At 37.6% G+C, this 22,808-nt stretch overlaps 1 protein-coding gene and 1 long non-coding RNA gene across 3 annotated transcripts in view; both read left to right on the plus strand.

The window, feature by feature from the left end:
- LOC139176714 (uncharacterized) overlaps positions 1–13,926 on the plus strand; it is a 99,816-nt gene extending 85,890 nt beyond the window's left edge. The window contains exon 2 of the long non-coding RNA XR_011561127.1: positions 1–13,926. This exon is cut by the window's left edge and continues 64,663 nt beyond it. This is a non-coding gene — a long non-coding RNA (uncharacterized lncRNA).
- PDGFC (platelet derived growth factor C) overlaps positions 1–22,808 on the plus strand; it is a 252,731-nt gene that overhangs the window by 96,489 nt on the left and 133,434 nt on the right. The gene's annotated exons all lie outside the window — the stretch shown is intronic.

Genomic DNA, 22,808 nt, shown 5'->3' on the forward strand with positions numbered 1-22,808 from the left:
TACTAGGACATATATGTAATGCAAGGTTTTGTTGGATGCTATTTACATGGAAGAGATTATAAAATCAACTGACATAAACCTTCTGTTTGTGGAATAGAACTGCTGGTAAAATATTTAGATATTAAATGTTTGTATAAGGATGGATGGATGTGTGTGTGAACACACATACACAGACACATACATATACATATGTGTAGGCTTGAGTCCTTTTTTTCCTCATATGCTGTTTCTGCTTAGGTTAGGATGTTTGTTCTCAAATGGCTAACATAGGGAATACTGTTAGTATTATTATGGTCTCTCCAAATATGCAGCACCTGAAGCAACAGTGCCAGGCATACTCTGAAAATATCTTTTATCTAAAGGTTTATGATACACACATAGGCACTGGAAAGGTTCTTTTTAGGAAAGGCTTGCCTAAGCCAAGCCTGAACTCTCAGCAACATGAAGCCTATGGATTTCATCATTCTTTTCTAAGAAAACACTGATAAACTTCCACTTTAATAGAATTCATTAGGTGATTGAATTTGCCTCATGGTAGTGAGGCAATCATTTTGAACAAGTGTAAAATCACCTTCACATGAAGCATTTGCTGTGGAGAATCTGGGATCCTTGTCTGCTAAGCCTTGGCTTCTGCACATTTGATGTTTGGGTCAGATAAGTGTCTCTTTCACAGGTTCGATTCATGGGTTGGGAATGTGCCTTTTAGAGGAGGAAATGGCAACCCACTCCAGTATTCATGCCTGGAAAATCCCATGGACAGAGGAGCCTGGTGGACTATAGTCATGGGGTCGTAAAGTGTCAGACACAACTGTGTGACTGAGCAGAAACACACACACAAGTGTCTCTTTACCTTCTAACAGGTCCACGACCATATTAGTCAACCTCAGCGTAATCATTTAGAGTCAACTTAGTGGGTGGTTTCTCTCATTTTCTGAGAAAACTGGAACTTTTAAACTGATCCAAGGTAGACATTGTGTAGTTGACAGAGTTTGTACAAGACAGAACAAAGCCATTCGAAATAGTTTCTCAATACAAATATAAACTTTCTTTCTGTAGATGACAGACCTCTTAGATTAACAATTGCATCCAAAAAAAAAAAAATATATATATATATATGTTTCAATCAGCTACAGAAAGCAATACTGAAGCTCAATAAAAATATAGCATAGTATTTATATTTTCCTAAAGTGTATATACATTTTTAATAATTATGACAGTCTTTGGTTTCATGACCTATTTATATTACAAGGAAAAGGGAGAAAAATAAAAATGAAGAATTCATCAAATTTCACAAATGTTACATATACATGATTTCAGGTGATTTCACTTAATTAATATACAGCAAGTAAATGTGACAAAAGTCCATACAGTCAAAGCTATGGTTTTTTTGGTAGTCATGTACAGATGTGAGAGTTGATCCATAAAAAAGGCTGAGCACTGAAGAATTGATGCTTTCAAATTGTGGTGTTGGAGAAGACTCTTGAGAGTCCCTTAGACTGTAAGGAGATCAAAACAGTCAATCCTAAAGGAAATTAACCCTGAATATTCATTGAAAGGACTGATGTTGAAGCTCTAATACTTTGGGCACCTGATGTGAAGAGGCAACTCACTGGAAAAGACCCTGATGCTGAGAAAGATTGAAAATCAAAGGAGAAGGCATCAGCAGAAGATGAGATGTTTAGATAGAATCACTGACTCAATTGGTATGAATTTGACCAAATTCTGGGAGATGGTAGAGGACAGAGGAGTCTGGCATGCTACAGTCCAGGGGTCACAAAAAGTAGGACTTACGACTGAACAACAACAACACAAATGAGACGTTATTGTGGAATCTAAATATATTTGAAGGTCAAAACTAATTGCTGGGTTTGCCTTCGCATGGTTTCCTCCTATCTTGCTTAGTTTTTTTCTTAGAGGCAGGGTCCAAACAGTACTTGACTTAAATAGAGGGAAAGAGGTCCTTACAGACCCACAAAAGAATACACATGCTTAATTCATCTGCTAAGAGTCAAAGTGAATAGATTCTAAATGGCCTGTAAGAGGTGGGCATCCTTAACGTCCTTTCAAAAATGATGTGTGAGTGGTGTTTGTCAAGAGATCCAAAGCTTCTTGTGGGTGTGCTTGGGTTTAGGTAGATGCTCGGAATCTGCCTGCAATGTGGGAGACCTCAGTTTGATCCCTGGGTTGGGAAGATCCCCTGAAGAAGGGAAAGGCTACCCACTTTAGTATTCTGGCTTGGAGAATTCCATGGACTGTATAGTCCATGGGATCACAAAGAGTTGGACATGATTGAGTGACTTTAACATCACAGTGGTAAAAGTAAAACCCTAATGGGTCCCCATAAGCTATGATGATATTGTTAAGTTTTCAGTGGATAAAAATCACAATTTAGAAAATAGCAGTTTGGATAAACAACTACTTAAGTTTTCTTTAAGGTACTGAGAGGGAAAAAGCAAGTCTCAGATCCTTAAGATATCCTTATCCTTATCAAGAAGATAGTTCAGAAAACGCATATAATTCAGTGACGTGCAACAGCAAATGGTCTCTGAAATTATTCTGGCTAATTTGTTTTCTTCTGCCTAAGGTAAATTGCAGGGTTATTGATCAAGACAAGAATATTGGAATGTTTGCATTTTTAAGGCATTTCAAAAAAGAAATTAATATAGCCCCTTCCCCTGAAATTGATCATTCTCGAGGTAGGCTAATTGTAAGCATGTGAAAGAGAGAGTAGTATTGTGGGCTAGAATGAGAAGAAAACCAAGGGTCTGAAGATCTCCTGGGTGTGTTTTCAGTTTCAGAGTCTGGAAAACCCAAATGGCTTTCATCCAGTGACTTTGGTCTTACTATATCATGGTGCTTAGTTATATACTCCTCATTTGTAAGTTAAGAGTTGGACCTGAAGACCTCTTAGGTCTTTTCCAACTGTACTCTAATCTGAAATAATAGGAAAATACCGTACAAGAATGCAGTACATAGAAGAATGCAGTCTTGTTTGATAGAGACACACGAGGAGAAGTGCATAAGAATGATATTAAGGCTAGACCAGTGATGACATCAAGCCAGAGTGACCAAGTGACATTTTCTGTAATATTGTGGACTTGAAGGCTGCAGGTATCTTAACAAGGCAGTATGTATTTCATTTACATTTGTGCTTAAAATGGCTTTAGGGAAGTCTATTTCAGAATCTGTTGCTGTTGTTAAGTCGCTGAGTTGTGTCCCACTCTTTTGCGATTCCCATGGACTGTATGTAGCCCATCAGGCTCCTCTGTCCATGGAATTCTCCAGGCAGGAACACTGAGAGGGTTGTCATTTCCTTCTCCAGGGGATCTTCCCGACCCGGGGATTGAATCCATGTCACCTGCATTGGCAGGCAGTACTTTACAACTGCGCCACCGGGGAAACCCCATTTCAGAATCTACTGCTGATTGATTTTAGTGAAAATATCTCCATTGAGCCAAATTTTACTTTTTCAAGAAGAAGAAAAATCTTTATCAACACAACTTTCTGTAATTATAAGCTTTATGTGTGGCATGTTTTAGCTTTCTGAACCCCGTGCCTTTATTTATTTAAAGTGATAATTTAACTATCTTATCTTTTTGGAGGATTTTTTAGATTGTCTTATATCTGGGGCATTTCATGCACATTTAAGGATAACTTCCTTAATACTTCTTCACATTAAATGAATTATACCATGCTGTATTTTTGTATTATTATATCTTGGAAACAGGGGAGAGAATTCTTTTAAGGTTTTTGAATCTTGAGGCAGTTTGTTTTCCCTAAAATATTTTTGTCAGAAAATTCTTTGATACAGTTTGCAAAGGAATTAAAAGATAGATAGTAAATGCCAAGGGTTGAAGACTTAAATTTTAAAATAATTAAAAAAAGGTTTTTCAGTTGTACTATAATGAAACAGTCAGATATAAGATATATAAGACTTGGAAGACTTATTACTTTGTGAGATATAAAGTGTAGCTTAGAAAGTCTGCCTGGTAATATACGGTCTTAAAGAACTATATTTCAGGAGAGTAAAATAATGTGTTATTGTCTAAAATCAAAACAGTGAAAATCTGCATGTTCTATACAGTAGCTCGAAAATGTCCATAAATCATGTTTTAGAATACTGGAATTTGGAGTAAATGCCCCATTGTTTATGTAAAGGCTTAACGACTGATCAGCAGCTTTATTCTTTATTATTAATGTACTATATTTGCTAGTGACACTCACTTGTTTGGCTTTCTTGTGCCTTTGGAGAATTCATTTTCCTGTTATCTGTGTCACAGTTGGGCTGTTTTCCAAGAGTAGGGTTTTAAGAAAGTAAGCAACTTAAAAGAGGGAGCAAGGAACTGAAGTCTATAATGCTTATTTACAGAGTATAAACAGACTCATAGACTTGAGAGAATGAGTCTATGGTTATAGGGGCAGGGGGAAGGATGGGAAGAAGGGGCAGGAAGTTAGGGAGTTTGGGGAGATGGAAACCAATACAATATTGTAAAGTTAAAAAAAATAATAAAAAATTAAAAAAAAAGGAAATACAAAAAAAAAAATAAAATAGGTAATGAACAAATGCCTACTGTGTAGCACAGGGAAGTCTGTCCAAAGTTACATAACAATCTAAATGGGAAAAGAATTTGAAAAAGAATAAATAAGTGTATATGTATAACTGAATCACTTTGCTGGGCTCCTGAATCTAACGTTGTTAATCAACTATACTCCAATACAGAATTAAAAGTTTAATGTAGCTGATTCATATTGTTGAAAAGCAGAAGCTAATACAATATTTAAAGCAGTTATCCTCCAATTTAAACATAAACAAATGAATAATGATAAATTTTAGGATAAAATTAAATGGTTAAAATAAATAAAAAGAAACAACAGCAAAAACAATGACAAAATTGAAAATAAAACAAAAATCAATGAAATTGACCATACCAGCAAAATAAAGCAGGAAAAATATGTGATCATTCGATATGCAGATAGTATGGAACAAATAATCTAAAATGCTTTACTAATAGAACCTCAGCAAACTAGGAGTAGAGGAAATTTCCTCAACTTGATAAAGGACATCTACTAAAAACTTCCTGCTTACATCCTACTTCATGGGAGTGCCCTGATATACTAAGCAAATACTAACAGATAAGGAAGGAGAAACAGACAACTCAATAAGAGTAGGGTTGTTGATACTACACTTCTAACAGTGAATTCATCATCCAGACAGGTAATCAATAAGGAAACAAAGTAAAAGAAGCTATTCATAAAAGGCCACTTATTATATGATCTTGTTTATATGAAATACCCCAAACAGGAAAATCCATAGATAGTACATTAGTAAATCTGGTGAGATTGGGAGGAGAAGAAAATAATTCTTTGTGCACTCATCAATTAATTTTGCTTTGTTTTATGATAATTTCAATATCTACATGATCAGGGTGGTTCATATACCTAAAATCACCCTAGCTATTTCAAAAATAAGTTATCAAATAGAGAAATTGTATTCTGTCTGACATCTACCCAATGTTTTTGACCAAGAGGCAGCTGGAGGGAAATGCAGTATTGTCTTTTTTTTTTTTTTTTCAGGTGGATTGGATTGTTTAATTTCTTAAGCTGAATCATAGGGAAACTACTGATTTTTTTATTGTTGTTTATTTCAGCTGCCTTGACTTTATCATGTGTAAATTCTCCCCAGATTGGGTAAGATCTATTTTGGTAGTCATAGGTTTTGTTGTATCTGAGTCGTCATTGTTCTCCAAGGTCTGTCTAGAAACCACCTTAAACTAAAGTTGTTCTTGTGTTTGAGTCTTCAAACTGGATATTTAATAAATATTTTAAATATTTAAATAAATATTGATATACAGCTTATGGTCTATAGTTTTACTTTTTTAATTCCTTGAAAATGGTTATTTGATGGTATACATTTTTTCTTTCCGTATTTGTTGTAGTTGAGTCAACTTATTAACCATGTAATACACAGCTGTACATGTTTACAATTATACAATTGGGCAATTATTATACAATTGTTATCACATTTTTTGAGCATGTTGTAATTTAATATCTCAGAGCTAATGTCCAAAGGGTTGTTAAGGTTTTGGTTTTGATTTTAGTATAGAAGGGACTTCATATCTGGTATTTGGCCATGTCACACTGTCTTCAGTCCTACAAATCTCATCATTACTTCTGCACATGTTGATATGTGCATATGTAACAGTAAACACCAAATTTGTTATATCGTTATAATCCAGGGGCCAGCTTTCGGGGTTTTGACCAGGAATGACTTGTGGTAGTTTCAGTAAAAGCAACAAAAGATCTTTGCAATACTGGACTTTAGTATTCATTGAATCACTTTACATATGTAGTTGTGCTGTTTTTTTGCTCAAAGCTGATGCTTCTTATTTTTTTTAACTTCTTTTTTTCCTATCTAGATAAATTTTATTTCTTGTTATTCTCTGATTGCTGTGGCTAGGACTTCCAAAGTAAGTTGAATAATAGTGGAGATAGTGGGCACCCTTATCTTGTTTGTGATCTTAGAAGAAATGCTTTCAGTTTTTCACCACTGAGAATGATGTTTGCTGTGGGTTTTGTCATGTATGTGGTGTTTATTATGTTGAGGTAGGTTCCCTCTATGTCCACTTTCTGGAGAGTTTTTATTAAAAACGTGTGCTGAATTTTGTCAAAAGCTTTTTCTGCATCTATTGAAATGATCATGTGGTTTTTATTATTCTGTTTGTTAATATAGTGTATCACATTGATTGATTTGTACATATTAAAGAATCCTTGCATCCCTGGGATAAATCCCACTTCATCATGGTGTGTGATCCTTTTAATGTTTTGTGGGTTCTGTTTGCTAGTATTGTGTTGAGGGTTATTGCATCTATGTTCACCAGTGTTATTGGCCTCTAATCTTTTTTTTTTTTTTTTAATGATATCTTTGTCTGGTTTTGGTATCAGTGTAATGGTAGCCTCATAGAATGAGCTTGGGAGTGTTCCTCCCTCTTCAGTTTTTATGGAAGAGTTTGAGATGTTAGCTCTTCTCTAAATGTTTGACACAAATCACCTGTGAAGCAGCCTGGTTCTGGACTTTTGCTTGTTGGAAGATTTTTAATCACAATTTCAATTTCATTACTTGTGATTAGTCTGGTCTTATTTTCTATTTCTTCCTGGTTCAGTTCGGCTGTTGTATCTTTCTAGGAATTTGTCCATTTCTTCCAGATTGTTCATTTAATTGGCATGTAGTTGCTTGTAGTAATCTCTTATGATCTTTTTTTATTTCCTTAATGTCTGTTGTAACTTCTTCCTTTTCATTTGTACTTATATTGATTTGAGTCCTCTCCCTTTTTTTCTTGATGAGTCTGGCTAAAGGTTTATCAATTTTGTTTCTTTTCGAAGAACCAGCTTTTAGTTTCATTTTTGTTTAATATTGTTTTATTTGTTTCTATTTCATCTGTTTCTGCTCTGATTTTATGACTTCTTCTACTCACTTTGGGTGCCTAATTTTTTTTTTTAATCAAGTGACAAGGCAAATTATATACTTCCCAAATGTTTTTTTAAGAGCATAATAAATCCAAAGAACATGCTGGATGGACCCTTGGTATAAAACAGTGAGCATGTCAGCCTTGATTCCATCCTCATGAACTTCTTGCTGTTATTCAAGATATGACACTGCTTTATACATGTTCACAGTTATTATCAAAATTATACTCACCTATTAGTCACTAAATTATTCACTCAAATATTCCCTAAAAAATTTCCCTTACATTGAACAACTCTTCTCTTAAATGAATAGATTTTTTTTAAAAGAAAGCAATAGGAAATATCCATGGAAACAAAAATATAAGTATATATAATATCTATTAAAGTGAATTATCAACTGTTAAAGAACATGCCTTTTCAATGTACTAACCAAAATCACATTAAGAACTGCTAGTGGTTCATTTACTACACTTTCAGAAACAGCGATCCAGAGCAAGTTTCTGAACTGGATCACCAGGAAGAAGGCTGGCAGTCATGCTTACTTTGGATTCAGGGGTGAGGAGATGAGAGCTGTGGTCAAACTATTTTTCTTAACCTATTCTTTTTTTTTTTCATTTTTTTCTGTTTTATTTTTTTAATTTTATTTTATTATTTAACTTTACAATATTGTATTGGTTTTGCCATATATCAACATGAATCTGCCACAGGTATACACGTGTTTCCTATCCTGAACCCTCCTCCCTCCTCCCTCTCTGTACCATCCCTCTGGGTCGTCCCAGTGCACCAGCCCCAAGCATCCAGTATCATGCATAGAACCTGGACTGGCAACTCGTTTCATATATGATATTATACATGTTTCAATGCCATTCTCCCAAATCATCCCACCCTCTTCCTCTCCCACAGAGTCCAAAAGACTGTTCTATACATCAGTCTCTCTTTTGCTATCTCGTATACAGGGTTATTGTTACCATCGTTGTAAATTCCATATATATGTGTTAGTATACTGTATTGGTGTTTTTCTTTCTGGCTTACTTCACTTTGTATAATAGGCTCCAGTTTCATCCACCTCATTAGAACTGATTCAAATGTATTCTTTTTAATGGCTGAGTAATACTCCATTGTGTATATGTACCACAGCTTTCTTATCCACTCATCAGATGGGTGAAAAGTAGTTGGATAATCCTAATCTTGGCAGGGGTCAGTTATAATAAGTAGTAGATGTTGTGTTTATTTTGTAAATCTCACAATGCATTTAGTGTTATATCCGTTGAGTCGCTCAGTCATGTCTGACTCTTTGTGACCTCATGGACTGCAGGATGCCACACTTCCCTGTCCATCACCGAATCCTGGAGATTACTCAAACTCATGTCTATAGCATCAGTGATGCCATCCAACCATCTCATCCTCTGTCATCCCCTTCTTCTCCCGCGTTCAATCTTTCCTAGTGTCAGGGTCTTTTCCAATGAGTCAACTCTTTGCATCAGGTGCATCTTTCAGCTTCAGCATCAGTCCTTCTAAAGAATATTCAGGACTAATTTCCTTTAGGATGGACTGGTAGGATCTCCTTGCAGTTCAAGGGACTCTCAAGAGTCTCCTCTAACACCACATTTCAAAAGCATCAAATCTTTGGTGCCCAGCTTTCTTTAACTCTCACATCCATACATGACTCCTGGAGAAATCATAGCTTTGACTAGATGGACCTTGTTGGTAAAGTAATATTTCTGCTTTTTTAATATGCTGTCTAGATTGGTCATAGCTTTTCTTCCAAGGAGCAAGTGTCTTTTAATTTCATGGCTGCAATCACCATCTGCAGTGATTCTGGAGCCCCCCAAAATAAAGTCTGTCACTGTTTCCATTGTTTCCCCATCTATTTTCCATGAAGTGATGGGATGGGATGCCATGATCTTAGTTTTCTGAATGTTGAGTTTTAAGCCAACTTTTTCACTCTCCTCTTTCACTTTCATCAAAAGGCTCTTTAGTTCTTCGCTTTCTGCTTAAGGATGGTGTCATCTGCATATCTGAGGTTATCGATATTTCTCCCAACAATCTTGATTCTAACTTGTGCTCCAGCCTGGCATTTCACATGATGTCCTCTGCATATAAGTTAAACAATCAGGGTGACAGTATACAGCCTCGACGTACTCCTTTCCCAATTTGGAACCAATCTATTGTTCCACGTCCAGTTATAACTGTTGCTTCTTGACCTGCATACAGATTTCTCAGGAGGCAGGTCAGGTGGTCTGGTATTCCCATCTCTTGAAGAATTTTCCACAGTTTGTTGTGATCCACACAGTCAAAGGCTTTGGCATAGTCAATAAAGCAGAAATAGATGTTTTTCTGGAACTCTCTTGCTTTTTCCATGATCCAGCAGATGTTGGCAATTTGGTCTCTGGCTCCTCTGCCTTTTATAAATCCAGCTTTGAACATCTGGAAGCTTACGGTTCACATATTGTTGAAGCCTGGCTTGTAGAATTTTGAGCATTACTTTGCTAGTGTGTGAGATGAGTGCAATTGTGTGGCAGTTTGAACATTCTTTGGCATTGCCTTCCTTTGGGATTGGAATGAAAACTGACCTTTTCCAGTCCTGTGGCCACTGCTGAGTTTTCTAGATTTCATGTTATATAGATAGTTTATTTCAGTGTAAGAGTTATTTTTTTTTAATAAATGACTAACAGTCTGAATGTTATCATTCACAGAAATCCTAAGATTCTATGTACTTAAATGCTTATTGGGTGCAGAATGGTCTTGTCAAAGATGGAATCATTTGAAATTCTATATTCAGTTGCATTGACTTGGAATGTTGAAAAGGAAAACATACCAAAGTATATTTTGTAGCCTCAAGTAATGTCAAGCCTGGTTAAGGAGATAAAATTTAAACACATTCTTTAATTAAAGAACAGCAAAGGCCTCTAAGCTGCGAGAGCCTGGCCGACGTGCCTGGATCCTCACATGGGATGAGGTTAGTGTATGCGTTTGGTCCATGGCTGTGTGCTGGTCCCCCTCTGGGCTCCTACCCTTTGAAGCTCTGAGTCAACAGCGTACCCAGTTGAAGCTAATCAAAGCGATGCCACCAGAAATGTCTGCTAATGTGTGTTAGAATAAACAAATCCTTAATCACGTTTTGGGATTTGAAGTCCTAGCCTTGTTTGTGTTTGTTTCAAACCATAGACTCATTTTCTTATTTCCCAGAAATCCACACCTGTGACTCACTGTTTATATTTGTGTTTAGTGATGTGTGTATACATATTGTATATGTACAAATAAATTTCAGTATATTATTAAATTTACGGCAAGTGTGGCAAAGGACAGGGCTGTGACTATTGGTTAAAGGAGTCCAAGTGTAACAAGAGTGGGCAAAAGTATTACTTTTAATCTAAGTGGTAAATAGAGGTTTAGTGATCTTATGTATGTTTTTTAAAGAGGTTTATTTTTATAATCTTAAGGGTTTTTTGTTATTTATTATTTTATTAGTTTTATTCCTTTAAAATATGGCATTTAATTATTGAGGACCAAAAAAGTAACAGATTTATTCAAAAAAAAAAAAAAAAAGCATTTGAGAACTAGTCTCTAGAGGTCTATAACAGGCAGTAGTATAAAGTTAAAAGCCTGAAATTGACACATCCTTGGTGACACCTTTATCTTTCTATGGACAACACATGGTCAGGATCCCAGTATCCATTTACAGTAATAGCAAAGTATTACAGACTAGCCAATAACATAAAAAAAATATATCTTTTAAAGCCCATGGCTACAGTATTTAAGCAGTATAGTCTAAGAAGTATATTCTCTTTAACAAACTCTCCTGGAGTCTTTCTTAACTCATTTTCACTTGAATTAATTATCTAAGCACACTTTATATTAATCTATAAACAAAACCTAAAGATATAGGTATTGAGCAAAAATGATTGGATGCTTTGAAATAGATGACAGTCATGAAAGATGAATTCTCTTATGCAAGGCCCATTACAAGAGTCAGTTTATTCATTCAGTTTTCATTATTATCCCTGCACCACTTCATATATTCCATCAAAACTGTAACTGAAAACTCTGGACAACCCAGTCACTTTTTGGTTAGACTCCCTGGGTCCTTGCCTTGCTTATTTGTTTCTTGATTTCCGGTCTTTGCCAAGATAATATTTTTAAACCTAATCCTTTTTAGGCCTGTTCCTCTATAAATTGCCTAGATTTGTTCCACTTCTTTCCATTTGTCTCTTTTTTAGTGCTCATATTTGCAAAGAATTTCTTACCCACTTCCTACCCTAAGCTGATTAAACCCCCGTGTTGGCATCTCCTTAAGAGAAGTTGCAGCTGCTACTGCAGACTGAGCTGTTCACAGGAAGGAATACCAAGGATTATGGCCTTTATGTCCCATGTTGATTTTCTTTGTACCATACACTCAACACAAAAAAGCTCTTGCTTGTGAACCTTTATTCTGTTGACCTATAGGATTTTCCCTCCATGTTGACTTTTAGTGTTTTGAATCACTCAGTGTTCAGTGTTTTCTATGATCTTTCCCTCTTTACCATTTCCTTTGAACAGTTTCTTTAAAGAAATGTTGCAGCAATGTTATAAAGCATAGCTTTTGTTGTCATGTAACTATAACAAGATGTAATATATAAATAAATGGCATTAAAATTGGGTTAAACTTTGGGCTACCATGGTGAACATGAATGGGTGAGAAAACCATTTATTTACCCATAGGAAACAGCTTTGTATTTAAAGGATTTCTTAAACTTCATGGTGTTTATGTATCAGTGGTATAGTAACTGAGCATTCTTTTGAAGCATTCATTCCATATTTCTTCTTTTTCAAAACAAGTGTTTGTTATAAACCTGGTGGAAACAATTGTGCAATATCAATTTATTTATCAGATCAGATCAGTCGCTCAGTCGTGTCTGACTCTTTGCAACCCCATGAATCGCAGCACGCCAGGCCTCCCTGTCCATCACCAACTCCCGGAGTTCACTCAGACTCACGTTCATTGAGTCAGTGATGCCATCCAGCCATCTCATCCTCTGTCGTCCCCTTCTCCTCCTGCCCCCAATCCCTCCCAGCATCAGAGTCTTTTCCAATGAGTCAACTCTTCGCATGAGCTGGCCAAAGTACTGGAGTTTCAGCTTTAGCATCATTCCTTCCAAAGAACACCGAGGGCTGATCTCCTTCAGAATGGACTGGTTGGATCTTCTTGCAGTCCAAGGGACTCTCAAGAGTCTTCTCCAACACCACAATTCAAAAGCATCAATTCTTCGGTGTTCAGCCTTCTTCACAGTCCAACTCTTACATCCATACATGACCACAGGAAAAACCATAGCCTTGACTAGATGAACCTTTGTTGGCAAAGTAATGTCTCTGCTTTTGAATAGGCTATCTAGGTTGATCATAACTTTCCTTCCAAGGAGTAAGCGTCTTTTAATTTCATGGCTGCAGTCACCATCTGCAGTGATTTTGGAGCCCAGAAAAATTAAGTCTGACACTGTTTCCACTGTTTCCCCATCTATTTCCCATGAAGTGATGGGACCAGATGCCATGACCTTTGTTTTCTGAATGTTGAGCTTTAAGCCAACTTTTTCACTCTCCACTTTCACTTTCATCAAGAGGCTTTTTAGTTCCTCTTCACTTTCTGCCATAAGGGTGGTGTCATCTGCATATCTGAGGTTATATAGGTAAACAAGATAAAAGCCATTTATTGGTAAATATGGTAGGGATTGGACACGACTGAGTGACTTCACTTTCACTTTTCACTTTCATGCATTGGAGAAGGAAATGGCAACCCACTCCAGTGTTCTTGCCTGGAGAATCCCGGGGACGGGGGAGCCTGGTGGGCTGCTGTCTATGGGGTAGCACAGAGTCAGACATGACTGAAGTGACTTAGCAGCAACAGCAGCAGCAGCATGGTAGGGATAGCATCTTCACGGAGAGGGCAATGGCAACCCACTCCAGTACTCTTGCCTGGAAGGTCCCATGGATGGAGGAGCCTGGTAGGCTGCAGTCCATGGGGCCGCTAAGAGTCGGACACGACTGATTGACTTCACTTTCACTTTTCACTTTCATGCATTGGAGAGGGAAATGGCAACCCACTCCAGTGTTCTTGCCTGGAGAATCGCAGGAACGGGGGAGCCTGGTGGGTTGCTGTCTATGGGGTTGCACAGAGTCAGACACGACTGAAGCGTCTTAGCAGCAGCAGCAGCAGCAGCAGCAGCAGCATCTTCAAGAAGATTATGGAGAATAGAGCTTCACAGAGACAGTATACAAAAGAGGAAATTTCTTAGAAGCAGAAGATAATTACGTGCTGTGCTCGTCTTTTCATTCAAGAGTTAAAACAAAAACATTTAAGTTCACTTCAGCCTTGTGACTATATATCCCTATGAAATTTGTCTGAAACATTCTAAGCTTTCTTCCTAATGAAATTCCTTTGTGTGAAATAAATGGAGAGAGGAAAAAGAAAGTCCTTTTAAATGAGAGGGGATAAAACAGAGACTTGTTAAAGTGTAATAAATGGGTAAAAAGAATTGAAAGGAAGAAGTGGGAGGAGCCATGAGACAGTTAAGTAAGTCAAGTCAGTCATTTTTATTGCGTAGATGCTGGTGGTTTGGCTAGGATGCCAGTCCTTTTGGGGTCCTTGCTAAATGGACAGCAGTATTACAAAATCATAAACCTTTTTTTTTTTTTTTTTCCTGGCTGTGCTATGTGGTTTGCAAGATCTTAGGATTGAACCTGGGCAGTGGAAGCTCAGAGTCCTAACTGCTGGATCGCTAGTGAATTTTCAAAAAATAATGAGACCATTAAGACAGTCTGACACTTGTATAGTTACATATAAGGCATATCATTAGATACATATCAATTTATTAGTTCAACAGACACATTATGCACCTCCTATGGACCACGTATTATTCTTGATGCTGGGGATGCGGCAATAAACAGAACAGACACTTGTTAGCTTTCCAGGAATCCCTCTTCTGGAAAGGAGAGAGGGGCAATGAAGCTAATGCATGTTACACAGGATGATTTCAGAGTTGTAAGTACTGAGGAAAAACTGAAAGTCGTGTGACAAAGAACCCATGGTGAAAGGTGTGAAAAATTACCCTACTCATGACAACTACACAATTGCTACCTTTCAGTTCAACTAAAAACAGATGTGTGAGATCTTTGTAAAGATAATTAGAACTTTACTGAAATAGTAGCTGGAGAGCAGTAAAGCTGTGCATGTGTCTTAAGTGAGGCAAGTGTCTCTTTTGGTGATGGGGCAGGAGCCAAGAGCTAGAACATTTTAACAGCTGACATTTTTGAGAACTCTAGCAGTGGTTACTTTTTCCACCGTGCATCTGTTTTTATTTCATACCCCTGGATTCAGCTTTGGGATGTTGATAATCAGATCACAAATCTGATGCTGGCATTTTTTAGCTGACAGGAGTGTACTCCATAGCAGTTTTATATATGTTCCTTATATTTTCAGTAGCTATCTTTGGAGTTGTTCAAATAGTCTTAAAAAGAAAAAAACATAAAATGTAAATAAATGAGAGGAATACCGTGTTTACTGCTGGGAGAATTTAATATTACAGTTATGTAAAGTGTCCTCCAATAATTTTATAAATTAAGCATTATTTCAATGAGATTCTTATAGAATTTCATGGAACTCAGTTAGCTAACTTGAAAACTAATGTGGAAAATAGTGGGCTATGAGTAACCAAGGCATTAAAATTTATTATAAAGGTATAACTATATGGTGTTTTTTGTTCAAGAACAGCCACATAGTACATTGAAAAAGATTTTAAAAAGACATAAATTGATTTATATACATGTAGTAGTTTAATTTGTGAGACAGAATGGACAAGTGTGTAGAATACTGGCCATCTGTATGGGAAAATAAATGAGATTAAATATGACTTGTACCATACACAAAAAAACGTTAAAAAAAAAAAAAAAACAACGCTCAAGTCATGTCTGACTCTCTGCGACCCCATGGACCATAGCCCAACAGTCTTCTCTATCCATGGGATTCTCCAGGCTAGCTGGAGTTGGTTGCCATTCCCTTCTCCAGGGGTTCTTCCTGACCCAGTGATAGAACCCAGGTCCCCTGCATTACAGGCAGATTCTTTACTGTCTGAGCCACCAGGGAAGCCCTTTGATTTATACACATATAGCAATCTAATTTGTGAGACAGGATGGACAGGTGTTTAGAATATTGGCCATCTGTATAGGCTTCCCTGGTGGCTCAGAGCTTAAAGGGTCTGACTGCAATGTGGGAGACCTGGGTTTGATCCCTGGGTCAGGAAGATCCCCTGGAGAAGGAAATGGCAACCCACTCCAGTATTCTTGCCTGGAAAATCCCATGGACAGAGGAGCCTGGTGGGCTACAGTCCACAGGGTAGCAAAGAGTCGGACACGACTGAGCGACTTCACTTCATTTCATGGGAAAATAAATGAAATTAAACATGATTTATACATACACAAAAACATTTAAATAACAAAATAACACTCGGGTGAAATATTAAAAAAATATTTTTGACATGTTAAGATATAGTTACTTAAGACCTAAAAGAATCACAATTTGCCTACTAAAATTAAGCTTTTGTGTGTGTACATGTGTGACAAAAAGCCTTACCAACCTTTTTTAAAATGTCAGAAACAACTTTCCTCTTAATTGTGTTCACTTAAAAATTCACTGTGATAAAAACAGAAATAAATAGGCATATTGGTGAAATATGTTTTTTCCTAAGTCTATTCCTTAAGGAGTTAAAGGATTATCAGTATTCATTTTAATACAGATTTGTTTCACTTGTAGATATGTCCATGTAGTACACAAATATATTGTTACTTGAAGATGGCAAACTCTGTAGGGTCACAGAGCTGGGAAACTCAACCTTTATTAATGAAGAGGAAGATTGTCATTTGATTAAATTGAGTGTTCCATATTGAAGACAGTTGTAGAAACAATAGTAACCAATACAGTAAGTTCCCTGTATAAAAAGGAGTTCTGTTCCAAGAGCTTGTTTCTTAAATCCAATTTGTTCATAAGTCCAACAAAGTTGGCCTAGGTACCCAACTGACAAGATCGACTCTATAGTAATCCACCTGCAGTGCAGGAGACCAGGAGACCCGGGTTTGATCCATGGGTCGGGAAGACCCCATGGAGAAGGGAATGGCAACCCACTCCAATTATTTTGGCCTGGGGAATTCCATGGACAGAGAAGCCTGGTGGGCTATAGTTCATGGAGTCACAAAGAGTCAGACACAACTGAGCAACTAAGCACAAGCGTGTGCGCACACACACATAGACACACACACACAGAGTAATAGGTTTATATGTACTTTCCACACAAATAATACATAAAAAGCAAACAAGAAATAAAACTTTTAAATCTTACAGTACCGTACCTTGAGAAGTAAAGTAGTGAAGTACAACAACTGGCATACAGGGGCTGGCATCAGGTGAACAGAGAAGAAGAGCTGCCGCCTGGAGGAGGGAGAGAATGTGGGCGATGGTAGAGCAGAAGGGTCATCAGCAACAGGACACGGAGTGCAAGCTGCCTCATGCCTGATGTTGAGGCACAAGTTCTGGTTCCTTGAAAGATTCAGTTCTATCTGCCCTCTTGAAAAAGCAATCCAGTGATGTCTGGGTGGTAGCTCTTTATTTCTCATCATAGGTGATGCCCTAGCGCTGGATTCATCCTGAACAGCTGCTGCAGCCTTCATGTAATGTTCTGCATTTGGGTCTTGTTCTCAAAAACGCACAATGCCTCCTCAGATAAAGACCCCATTACCTGTTTTTATTCTTCAGTTACTTCTTCTTCATCTTGTCTCTCTTCATTCTCTCTCTGGGCCTCCAGTTCCATCAGGTCTTATTAGTGAGCTCCATGTTCACATCTTTGAAAGTTTGAAAATTGAAGGCTCCTAATTAGGGGACTTACTATACCTATTGGACACCAACTGGGTCCTAAGCCATATCTTTGCGTTTAGCTAAAGGCAAAGGAGAAAAGGAATGATATGCCCATATGAATGCAGAGTTCCAAGAATAGCATGGAGAGATAAGAAAGCCTTCCTCAGGGATCAGTGCAAAGAAATAGAGGAAAACAATAGAATGGGAATGACTAGAGATCTCTACAAGAAAATTAGAGATTCCAAAGGAAACATTTCATACAAAGATGGACACAGTAAAGGGTAGAAATGGTATGGATCTAACAGAAGCAGAAAATATTAAGAAGATGTGACAAGAATACACAGAAGAAATATGCAAAAATGATCTTCATGACCCAGATAACCACCATGGTGTAATCACTCACCTGGAGGCAGACATCCTGGAGTAGGAAGTCAGGTCGACCTTACGAAGTATCACTACGAACAAAGCTAGTGAGGTGATGAAATTCCAGCTGAGCTATTGCATGTCCTAAAAGATGATGCTGTTAAAGTGCTGCACTCAATATGTCAGAAAATTTGGAAAATTCCGCAGTGGCCACAGGACTGAACAAGGTCAGTTTTCATTCCAATCCCAAAGAAAAGCAATGCCAAAGAATGTTTAAACTACTGCACAATTGCACCTATCTCACAGGCTATTAGAGTAGTGCTCAAAATTCTCCAAACAAGGCTTCAACAGTACGTGAACCAAGAACTTTCAGATGTTCAAGCTGGATTTAGAAAAGGCAGAGGAAACAGATGAAATTGCCAACATCCATTTGATCATAGAAAAAGCAAGAGAGTTCCAGAAAAACATCTACTTCTGCTTTATTGACTAAATCAAAACCTTTGACTGTGTTCAGTTCAGTTCAGTTCAGTTGCTCAGTTGTGTCCGACTCTGTGACCCCATGAATTGCAGAACACCAGGCCTCCCTGTCCAACACCAACTCCCGGAGTTCACCCAAACTCATGTGCATAGAGTCGGTGATGCCATCCAGCCTGTGTAGATCACAACAAACTGTGGAAATTTCTTCCAGAGATGGGAATACCAGACCACCTGACCTGCCTCCTGAGAAATCTGTATGCAGGTCAAGAAGCAACAGTTAGAGCCAGACATGGAACAACAGACTGGTTCCAAATAGGAAAAGGAGTACATCAAGGCTGTATATTGTCGCCCTGCTTATTTAACTTATATGCAGAGTACATCATGCGAAATGCTGGGCTTGATGAAGCACAAGCTGGAATCAAGTTTGCTGGGAGAAATATCAGTAACTTCAGATATGCAGATGACATCATCCTTATGGCAGAAAGCGAAGAGGAAGTGAAGAGCCTCTTGATGAAACAGAAAGAGGAGAGTGAAAAAGCTGGCTTAAAACTCAACATTCAGAAAACTAAGATCATGGCATCTGGTCCCATCACTTCATGGCAAATAGATGGATAAACAATGGAAACAGTGACAGACTTTATTTTTCTGGGCTCCAAAATCACTGCAGATACTGATTGCAGTCATGAAATTAAAAGATGCTTACTCCTTGGAAGAAAATCTATGACAAACCTAGACAGAATATTCAAAAACAGAGACATTACTTTGCCAACAAAGATCTGTCTAGTCAAACTATGGTTTTTCCAATAGTCATGTATGGATGTAAGAGTTGGACCATAAAGAAAGCAGAGCACCAAAGAATTAATGCTTTTGAACTGTGGTTTTGGAGAAGACTTGAGAGTCCTTTGGACTGCAAGGAGATCCAACCAGTGCATCCTAAAGGAGATCAGTCCTGAATATTCATTGGGTGGACTAATGCTGAAGCTGAAACTCCAATACTTTGGCTGCCTGATGCCAAGAAGTGACTCATTAGAAAAGACCCTGATGCTGGGAAAGATTGAAGGCAGGAGGAGAAGGGGATGACAGAGAATGAAATGGTTGCATAGCATCACCGACTCAAAGCACATGAGTTCCAGCAAGCTCCAGGAGTTGGTGATGGACAGGGAGGCCTGGCATGCTGCAGTCCACAGTGTTGCAAAAAGCTGGACAGGACTGAGTAAACTGAAGCCATGTCTTATTTTAAAAATCATCTCAATCATATTAAATTGACCATGTAGTGTCATAAGCAAAAGTTAAAAATCATGAGGTTTTGAGGCTGACTGGCTGGTGAGATGGTGATTCCATTCATAGATATTATAAAAGTAAAGTAGAAGGCCATCTAGACCTGATGAGTAAGTTTGCAGTAGGATATATTGATTTGAAGGTAGTGAAGCACTTGGGAATGTGAGTTTTGTGGTTTGAAAGAGAGTTCTGAGCTGTTGATGTAGATTCAAAGAGCATATGCTTATGGAAGATAGTTCAAGAAGTAAGCTTGCCAAGGATTTGAGATTGTAGAAGAATACTGAGGACTTTGGGGCTAGCGCACTGGGACGACCCAGAGGGATGGTATGGGGAGGGAGGAGGGAGGAGGGTTCAGGATGGGGAACACATGTATACCTGTGGTGGATTCATTTTGATATTTGGCAAAACTAATACAATTATGTAAAGTTTAAAAATAAAATTAGAAAAAAAATATATTAAAAAAAAATCTTGGCAAAGAATGAACTCCAGGTATCAGACTAGATTCTATAGAATCTAAGATATCTTAAGTGGGTCAGAAAGTAGAAAGTGGTACCAAATAGAACAATAACATGAAACAGATAAAAGAGGAATTTGTTACTGTCATATCTTTCCATCATTGATTGGCAGCTCATAGATAGAAAAGAATCATAGAATCATTCCCTGAAAATGTATAAAAAACTATGTGCTTCTAATTTAGGAGGGTCATTTTCATATATCCACTTTTCCTTGCATGTTTTATTCAGTGTAAAACATTATAAATCAATCCTCTAACAGGTGCACTGACTCTTCAGTTATATTTTCAAAGCTAGTGACAGATTATCCTTAAATAACAGTGTTTTCACAGAAATCATTTTGAGAACAGTTTGTTTTTGCAGTAATAAAATTTTATTTGACTTCAAAATGAGCTATGAAATAGGTGGTTTCCAGCTCAACAATTTGGTTTATATTAGATAAAAATATTTTATTTGAACTTTCAAAATGCTTCTGTTTCATTTTAGTGACAGGTATGGCCACAAAATGTTCATTCATGTAATTCCCTCACATGATATCACTTTGTCAGTGAGTCAAATGATTTGGTCTTTTTTGCTTAAAATTTCACTTTCACATTTTTTTTTCTTTGATACTTAAATGGCTTCTTAGCACTCCCCATCAATTCTTTTGTATTGGAGGTTTATGGTTTTAATTTAAGAACTCTGTTTAATATAGAAAAAAATACCCAAACTAGCTATAATCACGTGCTCATGAACAGCAAGAGAGGCATAACACTCAAAATACATACCTTCTGAGGTTATAGTGAACATTTTTCAATTCTCTATGCTTTCTCTAGATGACTTGCTGCTTATTTTAAGGTCAAAGCAGATATCGATAGATTGATAGCTAAGTTCACTTGAATTGAGAAGTAAAGACACTTGGCCTTGGCTGTATAGTAGCTTCTTCCACCTGGACCATCACCAACCACCACCATCTCTTGATGCCAAAAGAAACCTTAAGTGACTATCAGTTCCATTGTTCAGTCGTGTCTGACTCTTTGCGACCCCATGGACTGCAGCACGCCAGGCTTCCCTGTCCATCACCAACTCCTGGAGCTGAAGTGACTATGGAGACTTATGATATGCTTTTAAAAGTCACTTAGTCCAAGAGGTAGAAGAGTCACCTCTCACTGTTGCTCAGCACTTTTTGGTTCGAATAAGGAGCACCTGCGTGTGTGGCAGTGAACCTCGACTCCACCGGGCTGCAGTAGCCTGGCACCCCTCTTATAGCCTGAACTCAGTGGGCAGTCATTGAATATTTGTGGACTGAAACATTTAGACACAGCTATGAAGTCTAATTCTATGTGGAATATGTTCTATGATTTACTAAAAAATTCAGTTTCACATGCATGCTAAGATATTTCATTCCTGACTAAACCATGAAATTTGGGGGTGAAGGCCTATTTTAAAAATTATAATTTAACCACCTTTCAGGATTTTTATTGTACTGGACTTCTTATACTCTACTGTTATACTATATTTTTTATGGAGAAGGAGTTAATGAGAAATAAGGTGATTAAGTTAGTGAATTGTCTTCTCCACTTCACTTGTACTCTAGTGACAAGTAGAAAATAATGCTGGTTCCAGAGCATTACATGAGCCTGAATCCAGTGCTGATTTAAAATGTACTCACTGTGCACTGTTTTCCTGTAAGTTTCTGTACTGTGTTCACTGAGAAAAAGAACCTAACTTACTTTACATTTGTCAAGAAACAACCTGCTTTAGTTAATACTATCAAGAAAAATATTCAACTATCTAGGTAGAATTTATATATAGTACTGTTATATTTTGAAACTTTCTTAAATTTGCTTTATGAAATAGAAAATCTAGTGAAAGATTTAAATTGTATCATAACAATTCCTTAAGAAGCAAAAAATAACAACAGGAACTTCCCCAGTGGTCTAGTGGCTAAGTCTTCATGCTCGTAATACAGGGGACCTTGGTCAGGGAGCTAGATCCTACTTTTCACAACTGGAGTTCACATTCCATGACTAAAGATCCTGAGTGCTGGGGCAAAGAGTCAGTGAAGCCAAATAAATATATAAATATTAAAAAAATATATGTATAACATATGCAATCCTTGTGTTACTGCTTTCAATGTGACTGAACAAGATTTTAGGTTGTTGATATATGGCAAAACCAATACAATATTGTAAAGTTAAAAAATACAATACAATAAAAAAAAAAGAATGTAATTTAAAAAAAATGAAAGGTAGATGACAACTTCTAATGCTGTCTTAAATATTTTCTGCACATGAATCAGTGTCAATTTGGTCAGGAGAGAACTAGGATCAAATTAGATCTATCTCTTGCTATCTGATCCCCTCCATGGCTCAGGAGAACCACCGCCCATTTCCGAATGTGTAAACTCTTGTTACTCCCCACCCTACAGTGCAGTTACAGCCAGCCTCAGAAGGAAGCAGCTTTGTTATCAATCTGTGCCTGCAGGCGGGAGCATTGTTGCTGGGGGCGGGGGGGTGCCCACATTTGTCACCACTTTTTATTCTCTGTGCTCATGATGTGTTGATCCAGTTAGAAGAGTTCTGCTTGGTGGAGCGTTGGTGCCAGGGTCTCTCTGACAGCATTGTTGTTGGATAGTTCATACTAATGCCTGATAGTCACTGCTGCTGCTGCTGCTGCTAAGTCGCTTCAGTTGTGTCCAACTCTGTGCGACCCTAGAGACGGCAGCCCACCAGGCTCCCCTGTCCCTGGGATTCTCCAGGCAAGAACACTGGAGTGGGTTGCCATTTCCTTCTCCAATGCATGAATGTGAAAAGTGAAAGTGAAGTCGCTCAGTCCTGTCCGACTCTTCGCGACCC

The sequence above is a fragment of the Bos indicus genome, chromosome 17 (assembly GCF_029378745.1).
Source record: "Bos indicus isolate NIAB-ARS_2022 breed Sahiwal x Tharparkar chromosome 17, NIAB-ARS_B.indTharparkar_mat_pri_1.0, whole genome shotgun sequence".
NCBI lineage: Eukaryota > Metazoa > Chordata > Mammalia > Artiodactyla > Bovidae > Bos > Bos indicus.